Source organism: Macaca thibetana, chromosome 17 (genome assembly GCF_024542745.1).
Source record: "Macaca thibetana thibetana isolate TM-01 chromosome 17, ASM2454274v1, whole genome shotgun sequence".
NCBI classification, from domain to species: domain Eukaryota; kingdom Metazoa; phylum Chordata; class Mammalia; order Primates; family Cercopithecidae; genus Macaca; species Macaca thibetana.
In genome coordinates this window covers 79,124,773-79,139,802 of record NC_065594.1, presented here as the reverse complement: position 1 = coordinate 79,139,802, position 15,030 = coordinate 79,124,773, and the positions used below count along the sequence as shown (strand labels likewise).

General features: G+C 41.1%; 1 protein-coding gene across 2 annotated transcripts in view; it reads right to left on the bottom strand.

The window, feature by feature from the left end:
- Positions 1-15,030, bottom strand: part of UBAC2 (UBA domain containing 2) — an 885,094-nt gene that overhangs the window by 93,058 nt on the left and 777,006 nt on the right. The gene's annotated exons all lie outside the window — the stretch shown is intronic.

The following is a 15,030-nucleotide window of genomic DNA, read 5'->3' as shown; positions in this document are numbered from 1 at the left end:
GCAATATGAAAAAGACTTTATGTGGAGGTGCCCACTGGGAGGAGGGTCTACTTGCTAAATTCATCTTGGGAATAAAAAACATGCATATATGATTGGTTTTCTTGGGATCGCTAGGGGATCATTTCTCTTTTCTTCCCCCAAGCTGTTAGTACCCTACATCTGTATTTCAGTGGTTTGAGTTATCAAGTAGGAGAAGAGTGGTGCATGATAAGCAGTGGAAAATATAGTTGCTGCTTGCTTAAATATGATAGAGAGTAAAATGCAAACTTACAAAATTAAGCATCTTAGGATTCTTTACAATATTATATACTTGCTAAAATAAGTACCTTAGTAGGAGTACCAGGACCTTTCCAAGTAGTCAACTGGTCTGCCAGTTCAAATTTGTTTTATCCCCAAAACTACCCCAATACAGTATTCTCTGTTGGCAATGACACCAATTTTTATAATGGTAGATAAAGAAAATGTTAATTCTGAGTCGTACTTTAAAAATTTTTTTCAGAAAGGGGGTCTCACTCTGTTACACTTTAAATTTTTAATTGGACTTTATATCCTGAAAATATTTTATTTAAAGTTCTTGCCTTACTCATTTTCAACTTTTTCTCTGTAAGAAAATTAATCTTAATGGTTGATTCAACACCATTTACTAATATATCCAGATTTGCATTACATTTATTTCACAAAGAGCCACCTGACTTTAAAGCCATTGTCAAAAATAGGCATTGGTCTTCGTAACATCTTATGTAGACAGGTGAGACAACATGGATGAAAGCCCAAATCTTAGTGCCTTTCCTTCACTCCACCTCTAAACTTTCCCAAGTGAAGGAAAAGAAAGGGCAAAACAACAAATTGTACGTAAGTTGGCACTCAGATAGTCATCTGAGTTGGATCTCTAAAGAGGAAGCATTGTGAAGACTACTAAAGGAAAACCAAAAAGGAAGCTTCCTCCATTTCAGAGCGTCTCTGTGGTGCCCTGGTTCTGTGACTACACTGGAGTAGAGGCACTTTCTGGGATGCATGAGCCAACACGCTCTGAGGGTAGGCAAGAGTCCTCTCTGGGCTAATGCAGTCAATTCTTAGGATCCTGCAAACAAGAGAGTAAATACCTATGACATTTGACAACAGAATAACATTCTTTTATCTGTTCAGTTTTCTGCCTCTTCCTCCCTCCACTATACCACAAATCTATATAAATGATTTTATCCAGTCATCAGCAACCATACTGCCAAAAAGGTAAACTCTAATCCTATCTCCAATTAATGTTTTCTTATAAGTCTGTAGTCCAATCAAACTCAGCTAATCACTCCCCTTAAAGGCTGCCCATTCTATTCACCAAGCCACTGTTCATACATGGCTGTGGGCATCCTCTCACTGTCTTGTTATTAGTTAGCTTTACATTTATTTCTGGGGCACTCCCCTAACCAGCAAGTCAACTTGGAGAACATGGCAGGGCTGTATAACCGTTATATTCTGTTATAGAACATGACTGTATTATATAACATATTGTTTGAAAACCACAGCCCTGTATTTTCTACATGAATTGGGTGATGTATTATTAACAATTTTAAATAATAATTGTGAGCTAGAAAAACTAATCTGGGAAAATGGATAGTTATTATGGCAGTTGACCACATTAAAAAAAAACCCTCAAAGCTATTTAGTTTGGATCAGTGTAAATAAATGCATTGACTATTCAGCGAGAGGATAGTATATATAGAACAGTGTCAGATACTAGAAATGGCATCATGTATATGTGAAGAGCTCAATAATTTATAAAACAGTCCATACATTATATAACATCTTCCTTTCTACAATCCCGTGAAACAGGTTGAGCAAACAGTGTCACCCAGACTTTATAAAGAAACCTAACTTCAGAAGAGGCACCCTGATAAATTAAAGGCAGCATTAGGAATGTAACCCCAGCCAGGCGCGGTGGCTCACGCCTGTAATCCCAGCATTTTGGGAGGCCGATGCAGGTGGATCACGAGGTCAGGAGATAAGACCATCCTGGCTAACATGGTGAAACCCCATCTCTACTAAAAATACCAAAAAAAAAAAAAAAAAATTTAGCTGGGCGTGCTGGCAGGCACCTGTAGTCCCAGCTACTCAGGAGGCTGAGGTGGGAGAATGGCGTGAACCTGGAAGGCAGAGTGTGCAGTGAGCAGAGATCACACCACTGCACTCCAGCCTGGGCGACAGCGCAAGACGCTGCCTCAAAAAAAAAAAAAAAAAGGAATGTAACCCCAATTCCATATCCTAGCCATAAAGAAGACAACTCAATCATGTGGCCCCTGAAAAGGTGTTAGAAGCCTCAATTGCCTCAATTGCTTTATTACATGCTAGCAAACTGCATAATCCTTAAATAAGACAAATAACCCAACAATAGGTATAGATTATAAACTTGGCTAAGCTGTGGGCTCGGTAAGGGCAAGTGCCTCTTCTCTTATATACACAGCACTGCCATAGAACCTGGTACACTGAAGGTCCTCAAATATCTATTTAATTGACAACATATGTTTTGTACTATTACTAACAAAATTCTAAAGCCCTACTGAAATATCTGTGAAGTCCTTAATTCTCAATGAAAAGAAATAACCCAAATGTTCAATTACATATGTAGAGCACGTGTGTAACTGAAGGCAGTTACACAATATAGAGCACGTGCCCTTGAAGAGCCTGTAATTTAAATTAGACACATTAAAGGAGAGCGCTAATTAGCCAACAAGTGAATTTAAAACTAAATACAGAAATAATTTTATATTTCAAGAGGCAAGGGCAGTCAGTGGCTCCTACCAATGAGTACAAGGTGGCATGTGATTTTAGAAGGGGAAGCACTGATCTTAAATTAGCCCTTAAAATGGTCTATTTTAGTTACTTTTCAGCCCATTGTAATTTCTTACTCTCTTCATAGCTAAAAGATATTCACTCACTGACTATTTGGGTGAAGAATGAGAAAATGAAAAGCATGTGGATTACAGGTGACCCGGTGACAAGGCCATTATTTTGAACCCAGGGAGGACTACATGAGTACTTATCAGAACTGCTGCCAATGGAAGGTTTTCATTAAACTCAGAAAAGTGGGTTGCTTAAAAGACAGCCCCCAAATTTCTATTCGATTAAGACCTTGCTGATCACTGACTACATGCCACTTTCCAAGTCCTCTACGGGCATCATCTTATTTAATCCTCACTACCTTAAGACACGGTACGACTATCATCCCCATCTTGCTGATGAGGAAACTACAGCAACAAGGTCACATGGTGTGGCAGAGCCAGTTTAATCCCACACTCCGGCCCCCGAACCTGTGGCCTGACTTGGAGCATTCACGCCACCATTTACTGAAACTTGCTTAGTAAGAGGTTCCACCTTGTAGCCTGAGCTCCATTCCTCCCTTTCCTATTTCCCCCAGGGCCTTGGACATCTCCCCACCACCACATCTGAATTCAGATTTCCCCTCAAGCCCCTGAATTTCTCTGCAAACTCTACCTGCATTCTCTGTCACCCACACCTGATACTTTTGTCTCAACCATGGGATTCAGGTGGTGAACAAATCCCTACCTAGGTGCTCTCCTCTTACACGCACTCTTGCCTATCTTTTCTTTTTCTCTATTTTTTTTTTTTTTTTTTTTTTTTTTGGTGAGACGGTGTCTTGCTGTCACCCAGGCTGGAGTGCAGTGGCGCAATCTTGGCTCACTGCAACCTCCACCTCCTGGGTTCAAAATGATTCACCTGCCTCAGCCTCCCGAATAGATGGTATTACATGCCCACCACCGCACACAGCTAATTTTTGTATTTTTAGTGGAGATGGGTTTCACCATGTTGGCCAGGCTGGTCTCGAACTCCTGACCTCAAGTGATATATCCCAAAGTGCTGGGATTACAAGCGTAAGCCACCGCGCCCAGCCTTGCCTATCTTTTTCTTTGCCCACTATCATCATCCTAGTCCAGACACTGGCCATGGCACACCTAATTACAACCTCTTTCCCCCAGGCCTCTTGATGAGAGTCAGAAATTTTAGCCTTTCTTTAGGATGCTGTACCAGAAGCCAGCAGATTAAATAATGACTAACAACAATAATAAATACTTGCTAACAATTCTATAGCATAGTGCTTTAAGCACTTTACATATATAAAGTGCTCATTCAAATCTCACAAGAATGCTGTGAGGCTTGTTCTATTACCAGTCACACTTTCCAGATGATGAAACTATGCTACAGAGGCTGAGTAACTTGCCCAAGGTCACAGCAAGCGGGGCAGCCAGGCTCTACACTCTGGGGTCTGGCTCCAGGGTCTGCACTCTTCATCATCATATTTTCTCTCTTAAAAAAAGAAACGTGTATGTTCCAGGTCCTCAGAAAGCCTTGAAAGAGACACACACTGCTCACCAAATAGCCTCAAGTTCCTTGAGGGTGGGGAGGAAGAGCATGTGACTACCTCTGACTAATGGGTTGGGGGCAAAAGAGGCGTGTGTCACTTCCAGCCTGAAGTGTGAGGGAGCGGCATTCTCCTCTGCCACAGCATCCGGCAATGTTCTAGATGGTGGCACCTTTGTCAGCCTGGGTCCCTGAACGAGTAAGTGAGAACTCCCACCCCATGACCCACCCAACTGTATTAGACAAGTGGTGCAAACAAGAAACACACTATGGATTAAGCCACTGTGATTTCAGGGTTATTTCGTGGCTGCAACATAAGCTAACCTGTTCTGATTAATACAGTGTTTCACCTACTTGGAATGAGAAAAAAAAAAAGACCAATACACAGAGTGTAAGAAAAGAAAAATGCAGACACTATCCAGTTCTTCTGGTAAATAATCTTCCTTAATTCCACTTTCATTGTGTCATTTCATGCTCAGGGATTGAGAATAGTTCCCCATGATCTACCACATCAAGTCCAAGTTCCTCTCCTACACTTTCAACTCCCTCCAACCTAATTTCTCTCCATTGCCCAATATGAGCCTTTCAAGTTCATCTGGTTGGTTTTGTCTCTGTCCTGTGGATAAAATGTTTGGTTCTCACTGGTGGGATTCTTCTGCTTCCTCCCCTTCTTGTTTACACTTACATCCAAATCACACCGCGTCCCTTAATCCTTCTTTGACTACTCAAAGCCATCCATCTTCCTTTCCTCAACTTATTTGGCTTTTAGAGTATATGCCACATAGCTTTAATTTAGATTTTACAACAAAGGAAGAAAAAACACACTGGCCTGGAGATTGGTGGCCTGGCTCCGTCTGACTCCAACCCAGCTCCATCCCACTTTGTCCAGTCTTTGAGCCTTTCTAGACTTCAACTGTTTTGTCAGTGAAGTAAGTGTTAGATAATAGGCAAGCTCTTTGCCAGCCATCATACAGTCTGTGGTCTATTACTTCATGTGCAATATTCTTGTATCCCTAAAATGAAACATAAACTCCATTGGGGAGGAGACACTAGCTTTTCCTTCTTTCTATTCTGGATAGCACCGGGCATGACACCCTGAACATAGACAGTGCTCCAAAATATATGTTGACTATAGGTCATCAAATATTAGCTGAGGAGACTATATGACTTGTAGTTTTAAAATATGGTGAATAAGAGGTTGATATTATTGCATGTCATAATTTGTGAGGCAGCAACAGATAACTAATACTTGCTTGGTACTAAAATGTTAATCATGGAAAATATATTAAATTAGAAACTAGAATGACATTTAAATCAGTCAGGATTTATTTTCCAAAAAGAAACTTTTCTGTTGAGAGTATAAGAGGAGCACCACTAGCTTTTCCGTTTCCTTCCACATGTAAAAAAAGCAGCATATGACTGCTATCCTACTTTATCTCTGATAATGCATACCCCAACTGAGAGAAATCCTGGCAATACTGTTGTTGTTAGAAAGAAGCAGCTGTTTAAAAGAGGGCAATACAATATATTATTTCCTTTTTGTTTCAAGGGTTCATCTTCCTCAAACATTACAAAGCTGTTCTCAAAGCTGTTCTCTATCTGCATGCTAACTGTGTTACTTCTCGTAGTTAGTAATGCTCTTAGATATCCTGTCCACTCAACTGAAAACCACTCCAGAGCAGGGGCCATGTTACTTTCTGCCCCACATGGCATCTACCGCAACTGATCCAAAACAAGAACTCAAGTGCTTTTCTGATTGGCTTTTATCCGTTTTCTCAGAGTGTTAAAACATTTATTTCTGGTTTCTGTGTAAGAATGACTTTTCCCAGGCTGATTTGGAGAAGAAAAAAGTGTGTCAGAATGAAACTACACAGAGGCTACAAAAGGTTTGAGACCGAATCTAAAAAAAGTAACATTTTGATACGTTCTTATTGCTTGAGGGAAGCAGTTTCACAATTTTCCCATCAAGTCCTGACATGAAATATCAAATTTTTGGCAGGGGCTACATAGTAAAAATATATAAGGTTACTGCCTATATTAGCCTATAAAAATAAATGCAAACAGTATGTTTTAGCATATCATGTATCATATGTTCAAGAGAGTAATGAAAGTATATGCAAGTGCCATTTCATGTATTATTGCTTATTATTTTCCCCAGTAAGGGAGCCAGGGCAAGGAGAAGGTCCGAAAGTTGAACATTATTGGTTTGTTAAAAGAACAGCAGTTAAGGCTGTGCATGGTGGCTCATGCCTATAATCCCAGCACTTTGGGAGGCTGAGACAGGAGGCTCACTTGAGCCCAGGAGTTGGAGATCAGCCGGGGCAACGTGGTGAAACCTCGTCTCTATGGAAAAAAAAAAAAGAAATATTTTTCCTTACTCTTGTTACATCGTGGGGTGGAGGCAGAAATTCAGGATGGATTCAGAAAGAATTGAGGCTGGGGTGGGAGAATCACCTGAGCTCAGGAAGTCAAGGCTGCAGTTAGCCATGATCGTGCCACTGCACTTCAGCCTGGGTGACAGTGAGACCCTGTCTCAAAATTTAAAAAAAAAAAACAAAACAAAACACAGCACTTAAGAGGAAGACATTACCAAAACAGACCCACAGGCCTGACACCCATGTGACAAGAAATCAAGGCAGTCCTGGTTTTCAACCCCAACAATCTCTCATGGGCTCTACCTGAAACCTGGTACCTGCCTGTGCCTGCACCCGACACTCAGGCCTCTGGAGAGGCCCATAGAGATACTGGCAAATCTGAGGCAGGGGCAGGGTTGAGGGACACTGGAGGCCACCACCATGCAGAATTTAGGAACCACATGGTAAAATGAAAAACGGAAACCAGTGTCCCATTAGGGATCCAGTTGTCAAATTATTTGAAGTTTGTGTGTTGAAAAAAATGATTAAAAGGTGATGTGTACATGGTAGTCATTATACCATTCTCTCTGTATCTATGTATATTTGAAAATTTCTGTAATATATTTCTAAAAATGGTAAGACTGTTCTCTAACACACGCCCTTACTCTTGTTACATCAGAGCGTAGAGGAGAAATTCAGGGACGGATTCAGAAAGAATTGAGAGAGACATAGTTACCAGTCTCCATCTCCAATCAGTTAAGCACAGCAATCCAAATCATAGGAGAATGGGACGCGCACTGGCCACATTCTAAGATCACATGTGAAGGAAGTCTCAGCACACCTTCAAGAAGTCCTAATACTAACATGGCAAGAGCAAACTAAATTCTGCATGTTTGTATGTATAAGTGGGAGCTAAACATTGAATACACATGGACACAAAGACAGGAACAACGGAACAGACACTGGGGACTGCTTGTGGGGGAAGTGTGGGGTGATGGAGGTTGAAAAGCTACATATGGGGTACTATGGTCACTACCTGGGTGATGGGCTCATTTGTAACCCAAGTCTGAGTGATACATAATTTACCCATGTAATAAACTTGCATATGTACTCCCCTGACCCTAAAAGTGGGAAAAAAAATTAAAAATAAATAAAAATGAAAAAAAAAAAAAGGTCCTAATAAGAGACGGCTGGTGGTAACAAAGTCACCAGCAAAGAACAGTTTATACCAGAAAGCCATATGAAAAGATCAGCAACGCTTCATAAACACACACACAATGTTCTTTGAGGAACTCGATCTCCTAACACAAAGGACCACAAGGAAGAGCTATGTTCCAGTCCAAATCTAAATGTTTCAGATCCAGGTATGTTGTTTTGTATATATACATTTGAAGTAAAATAGAAATGTTACATTCTTTTGATTAGCAGTTCTGTCAGCCAAGGTTCAGCTACAGATAACAGAAACCTCCTCAGCTATTTTGGGCAGCAGATTTAGTACACAGAATTCGGTGCTTATACAATTGTTGAAAAGGCTAGAAGGGCAGATCCAGTGCCTCCAGGAATAGACTCCTGGAACACATAAGGACTGGTCTACCAGGAGAACTGTTTCCTCTGACACACTGAAGCATCTGGGAAATGACGAAAGTTAATTACATCAACTGTGAGCTCCAAGGTCAAACCACTTCGGCAGAGTCTAGGGATCAGGGAGTTTCAGGGGGTTGAACTGTGAACTCTGGCACCCCGTTGGATGTGTAGAACTGCACCAGGAAAATGGCTAACTCATATGCCTTGGCTCATACTGAGTTCAAAAGCCACACATTTTTCTGAATAATGGAACCCAAATCATATCCAGAACTCCAGGCAAGGGAGTTTAAGAAATAGAACATTCAGCTTTCCAACCTCTGCTTTATGGGAAGTACAACAGGAGAACCCTGAACAGATCATGAGCCAGCTGGTCGGGCATGGTGGCTCATGCCTATAATCCCAACACTTTGGGAGGCCAAGGCAGGAGGATCGCTTGAGGCCAGGAGTTTGAGACCAGCCTGGGCAACATAACGAGACGTTGTCTCTATAAAAAACTAAAAATTAGCTGGGCGTGGTGGTGTATGCCTGTAGTCCTAGCTACTGAGGAGGCTAAGGCAGAACGATCCCTTGAGCCCAGAAGTTCGAGGTTACAGTGAGCTACAATCGCACCACTGCACTCTAGCCTGGGTGACAGAGCAAGACACTTATCTCTTAAAAAAAAAAAAGAAAAAGAAAAAAGGTAATAATAAATAAGATAATGAGCCAGTTAATCTAGTATACCCACCATACCATTCTAATAAAGTACAAAAATACTCTACCAAAGGGAGGAGGAGGAGGAGGCCAGAGGAGCAGCAGCAGCTGCTACTTAAGATACACCACAATCGAATGCAAAAGCAAATGTAAAAGGGCATTTCCAAGCTAACAGGATAAATGTGGAAACAGTAGTTTCAGTAGTAAATAGTATTACAGAATTATGAATAATTTTGTTAGGTAACATTATGGGTATATAAGAAATGCCATTTTAGAGCTTACTGAACTATGAAATACGGTATTATGATGTCTGGAAATTGCTTCAAAATACTTGAACTAAAAATGCCAGGGAATGGAAAGAGGACAACAAAAATCTTAATTACAAAATCTGGGTAATATGGCTCATTTTATTCTCTCTGCTTGTTTCACTGAAATTTTTCATGAAAAAGTTACAAAATGTTATTCCAAGAGAAATATGAAAACTACACATTATTTTCATCTACTGCTTCACCCTCACAAGCTTTAATTTTCCCACAGCCTTAGAATATGTATCATCTTCTGTAAGTCCTGGCTTATAGTCTTCAAAAATACCAAGGTTGCCCAAGACAGACTGAGGAACAGTCCGGATTAAACAGTAAGGGAATGTACCAATGAAATGCAACACGTAATACTGAACTGGACCACGGGCCAGAATTTTGTTTTTCCTTTTTGCCATAAAGGACATTATTACGACACTTGCCAGAGGTGAATAAAGTAATACATACTCATGGTATTTTGGAGTCAAAGGGACATTATGTCTACGACTTGCTTTCAAATGATTCAGAAAAAACATCATGTATGTAGAGAGAAAATGATAACAGCAAATGCGGAAAATGTCAATAATGGGGGCATCTGCTTTTAGGGTATATGGGAGTTCTTTGTTCTATCCTGGCAACTTTTCTATAAACCAGAACTATTTTAAAATTTTCAAAAAGTATAAAACGTAAGTGGCAGCACTTGGTAGCTACTGAAGAGAAACAGCAGTTTCTTCAGTCTAATTAAATGAAAATAAAAGTAATAGATAAATAACTGGAGTGTCATATAGTGCTTCTTCAGACCCCATTTGTGGGGGCACTTCCCCCAAATTGGAACTTTTTTTTTCTTTGCATTGTGTGTTTATTTGTACTTCTAATTTTAGCAACAAAGTCTGAATACAATCATATAAGTTGTCTCTGGACATTTACATTGCTGCAGTTGAAATACACAGCCTCAGTTTGGCAAGTTTATACGTTCAAGATGCTTCCTGCTATAGTGACTAGATGACCATTAACTAGACTGTTTTACCTTAAAAAATAAAGTGGCATTGGCCAGGCATGGTGGCTCACGCTTGTTATCCCAGCACTTTGGGAGGCCAAAGAGGGCAGATTACGAGGTCAGGAGTTTGGACCAGACTGACCAACATGGTGAAACACCGTCTCTACTAAAAATACAAAAATTAGCTGGGCGTAGTTGTGCACACCTGTAATCCCAGCTACTCAGGAGGCTGAGGCAGGAGAACCGCTTGAACCTGGGAGGCAGAGGCTGCAGTGAGCCGAGATTGCGCCACTGCACTCCAGCCTGGGCAAAAGAGCAAGACTCAGTCTCAAAAAGAAAAAAAAAAGTGGCATTAAGGCATTAAGGAAATGTCTGAGCTACAATTCAGATGGGCTTGAGTTTCCATCCAGGCTTGCCACTTAAGTAGCCATCACTTAGTGACTCAATCCTCAGACCCTCAGCTTTCTCATGTAGAACACAGCAATACCAATATCTACTCTTGCAAGTCTGCTTGTGGCTATTCATTTAAATCAGGAACATACGTCAAACAAGGTTCTATGGTACAAAATTGTTCAATACAAATTTATTAAGATTTCTTAAGAGAAAAGGTAAATCCTGCTGTCAAAAAAAATCTCCAAATGGAATGTGTAACGTTAACATTTCGGCCGGGCGCGGTGGTTCAAGCCTGTAATTTCAGCACTTTGGGAGGCCGAGATGGGCGGATCAGGAGGTCAGGAGATCGAGACCATCCTGGCTAACATGGTGAAACCCCGTCTCTACTAAAAATACAAAAAACTAGCCGGGCGTGGTGGCGGCGCCTGTGGTCCCAGCTACTTGGGAGGCTGAGGCAGGAGAATGGCGTGAACCTGGGAGGTGGAGCTTGCAGTGAGCCAAGACCGCGCCACTGCACTCCAGTCTGGGCAACAGGGCGAGACTCCGTTTCAAAAACAAACAAACAAACAAAAAAAACATTTCATAATGTTACTCTATATTTTTTCTTCATATTGTCACTAATATTAACAAATCTATCCTTGGTATTGTCATTTATTTATACAGCAAATAATTATCAAGTGCCTCTATGAACCAGCTGTTATTCAGACTGGAATAACAAGTGAAAACCACACAGACCAAGTTGCTGTCTGAATCCTACATCCTAGAAGCCAATATTAAACATTAAGTAAGCAAACAAAACAATTTTAGGAGATAGGAGAACTGTAAAGTGTTGATTCTAGCTCTGGTGTACCCAAGACTGATTATTTGCCTTCCCAAATATTCTCTGAGCTACTTTCATAAATTCCCTTTCTGCTGAATCAGCCAGAATTCATTCTATTACTTCATCTAACAATCCAGCCAAAACAGAGATGCCTATTCTCTTGTAACTGACAAAGCCTTTTTCCTTGAGTTCAGGTAACAAAAGCACATTAGATTTCAAGCACATTAGATATTTCAGAACTCACATAACATGCACCAAAAAATCCAACCCTAAGATAGGTATGAGATTATTTTTGTGTGTTGTATATTTTGCTATGGTTACCAAGACATGGTTAGCATTTTGAATTTTTTTTCTTAGAACAATACAATGATCTAAATCTAAAATCTTTCACAAGGTGCAACTTTCCAACGATAAACAAGAACAGGAAGTGAATCTTGAATACAACCAGACTACAAGTTCCCTTCACTATTAAAGTATCTCCTTTGCTGTCTGTCACCCGAGTCTGACTTAACCTGCGTTAAACTTCCATCATTCTAGCCTAACAGTTATTAGTATCTTTATTTCTTTTTGAACAAAACATATTTCCTATCAGACTGGAAATTTTGACACACTCAAATGTCTGAAGTCCCAAGAGGAACACAGCTAAAATAAAGGAATTGAGCAGCAAAGCAACTCAGAAAAGCAGAAATGAAAACAGATGTTAAACCTCTTTAAAACAAATTTTTACTAATAGCCTCAACCAAAGCTATTTCAGTCAACTACTAGAAATATTCTACCTACTCAAAAGGTCTCAACAAGCTTCACAGGTCATCAGCTCCTCCAGGGTGTGGGCTAATTCTTTCCAAGGTTCTATCTACCACCCAGCACCATGCATGTCATGACCCTCCATCATGGGTGACTTTGCCCCCCAAGTGTCATTTGGCATTATCTGGAGACATTTTCAGTTGTCATGACTGGGGTAAGACTGGAGGAAGGAGGTTTTGCTACCAGCATGTACTGGGTGGAGGCCAGTGATGCTGCCAGCCACCCTGCAGTGCACGGGACCGCCCCCACCACAAAGGGTTATGCAACTAAAATATCAAAAGTGCTGAGGGTGAGAAAACTCTAGCTTAGGTCAATGATGCCACTGCCCTTCATGTTCAAATACAAAATCACTGATCATGTGGCTTCACGTAGCCTTCTGGCAACAGCTTACGGGCCCTTTTAAACTGGATACATTAGGTCTGTTCCCTGGTAAGACTCTGGCCCCTGAGACTGTCACTTTTGAAATTCCTGCAGTGTTAAAAGCCTGAGTCTCCTTTCACAATTAGCCAGCAATTCCATAAGGTAAGTACCTCTGCATGCCACTTTGATTCAGAAGGCACAGATCTTCAAACATTACTAAAATCTTGTTAAAATGATTGGCAGTCTCAGTTCCTAATCAGTCCTCAGGCAATGTCAAGACATAAGTGAGACAAGAAAAGCCTCTTTGTCTTGTTATGTATCTTCTAACATCATGATTTTTCTTTTATCAATTTATAGAAAATAGCAAAATAGCACTGAAGGTTTCTGAGCCTGTTTCCTCAAAGGAGATGCGAGTTCTCACCTTCCAGGGCTGTTCTGAGGAGGGAAAGTGGCACATCAATGGGCCCACCTGCAGAGTGTCTAGGATGAGCCTGGCGTGTGCTCGCTGACTGCCAAGGTGACGTAGTGCCAAGTACAATGCCGGACACATGGTATCCAACACCCAAATACTGAACTGAGCCCAAAAGTGTGGGAACTTTTTGGTCGAGAAAGGACATATCTTGTGAATATAAGAATGAAAGGATTATATGCTTCTCTCTAGGTAAGATGTGGAAATGATTTCATAAGTCCACATTTCAATCCTTAAAAAAAAAAAAAAAAAAATCACTGAACCCAAATGTGAAATTCAACTTTTATACTTTTCTTTTTTTTTTTGAGATGGAGTCTCTCTGTCACCCAGGCTGGAGTACAATGGTGTGATCTCATCTCACCGCAACCTCCTCTGCCTCCTGGGTTCAAGCTGTTCTCCTGCCTCAGCCTCCCAAGTAGCTGGGATTACAGGTGCCCACCAACACATCTGGTTTATTTTTGCATTTTTAGCAGAGATGGAGTTTCACCATGTTGGTCATGCTGGTCTCAAACTCCTGACCTCAAGTGATCTGTCTGCCTCGGCCTCCCAAAGTGGTGGGATTACAGGCATGAGCCACCACGCGCAGCCTATATTTTTCTCTTAAGAGATTTGAAGTAGCTTACTGAGAGAGAGAGAGAAATAAAAAAGAAGGAAGGAAGGAGGGAGGGAGGGAAGGAAGAAAGGAAAAAGGACATTAGCAGAGACACAATAATTTAGTGCAAAAAAATAACTGAAGCAACTAGCGTGTGGCAGACTGAGCCCAGTCAGTTTTCTTTGTCTCTTTGGTATTAAAGAACACTCTTCACTACTCCATGCTGAGGGAGCTGTAAGAGAGAGTAAGATCCTGCTCTTTCAAAAGCATCCAGTTGAGAGAGTGGTCAATTAGGTAAATATTTACAATCTCAAGGAATGTTTGATGTAACTTACAAGCACAAAGTTAACTGGGAGCAGGAAGGAAGGAGACGTTAATTCCAACCCTGGCTGAAGCAGGGTTTCATGGAGCAGAGCTATCCAAGCGGACACTTAAAGTTCTCCTTGTTTTCTTGGTAGAAGTTCGTCAAGCAAAGAGGAGAAAGGGTGTTGTAACCACAGCTGTCGTAATAAATGAATCCAGAGAAATCTGAAATGATGTATGCGTGACAGGCAGTGGTGAGTAATGCAATTTAGGTGACATGCAGAGTACAAGGAAGGGATGACAGAAAATGAGGCTGGGAAGATTGGCTGGAGCTCTGAGGTGTGTCACAAACAAGTTAAACTTTATAAAACAGCAGGAGGAAGCCAAAGAAGATTTCTCAAGGTGTAAAGGAATAAGACCAGATCTCCTTTGTAGATAAAATTAGGGGAGAGGGGCAGTGCAGATGATGGCATTGAGATGGTGGCAGGGAGAAGAGTTAGGAGGCTACGATAATAGTCCAAACAAAAGGAGATGAAATCAAAAGATGAAATACTTTTCATTCATCTATTTGCTCTATCAATCCATCCATCTCGCGGTTGTGTCCACTATGTGGGAGCCACTACGCGAACCAAGTGCTATCAACTGAATGTTTCTGTCCTCTCCAAATTCATATGTGAAAATCCTAACCCTCAGTGTGATGGTCTCAGGAGGTGGGGCTTCTGAGAGGTGATTAGGGCACGAGGGTGGAGTCTTCGTGAACAGGATTAGTGCCCTCATAAAAGGGAACCCATTGAACTCTCTGCTTTCTGCCATGTGAGGACACTGAAAAGACAGCCCCAAACACCAAATCTGCCAGTGCCTTGATCCTGGACTTCTCAGCCTCCAGTACTGTGTGAAATAAACATCTGTGGTTTATAAGTCACGCAGTCTAGGGCATTTTGTTAGAGTAGGCTGAACAGACTAAGGCAGCGAGGCATCATTAGTGAGACAGACTAACACA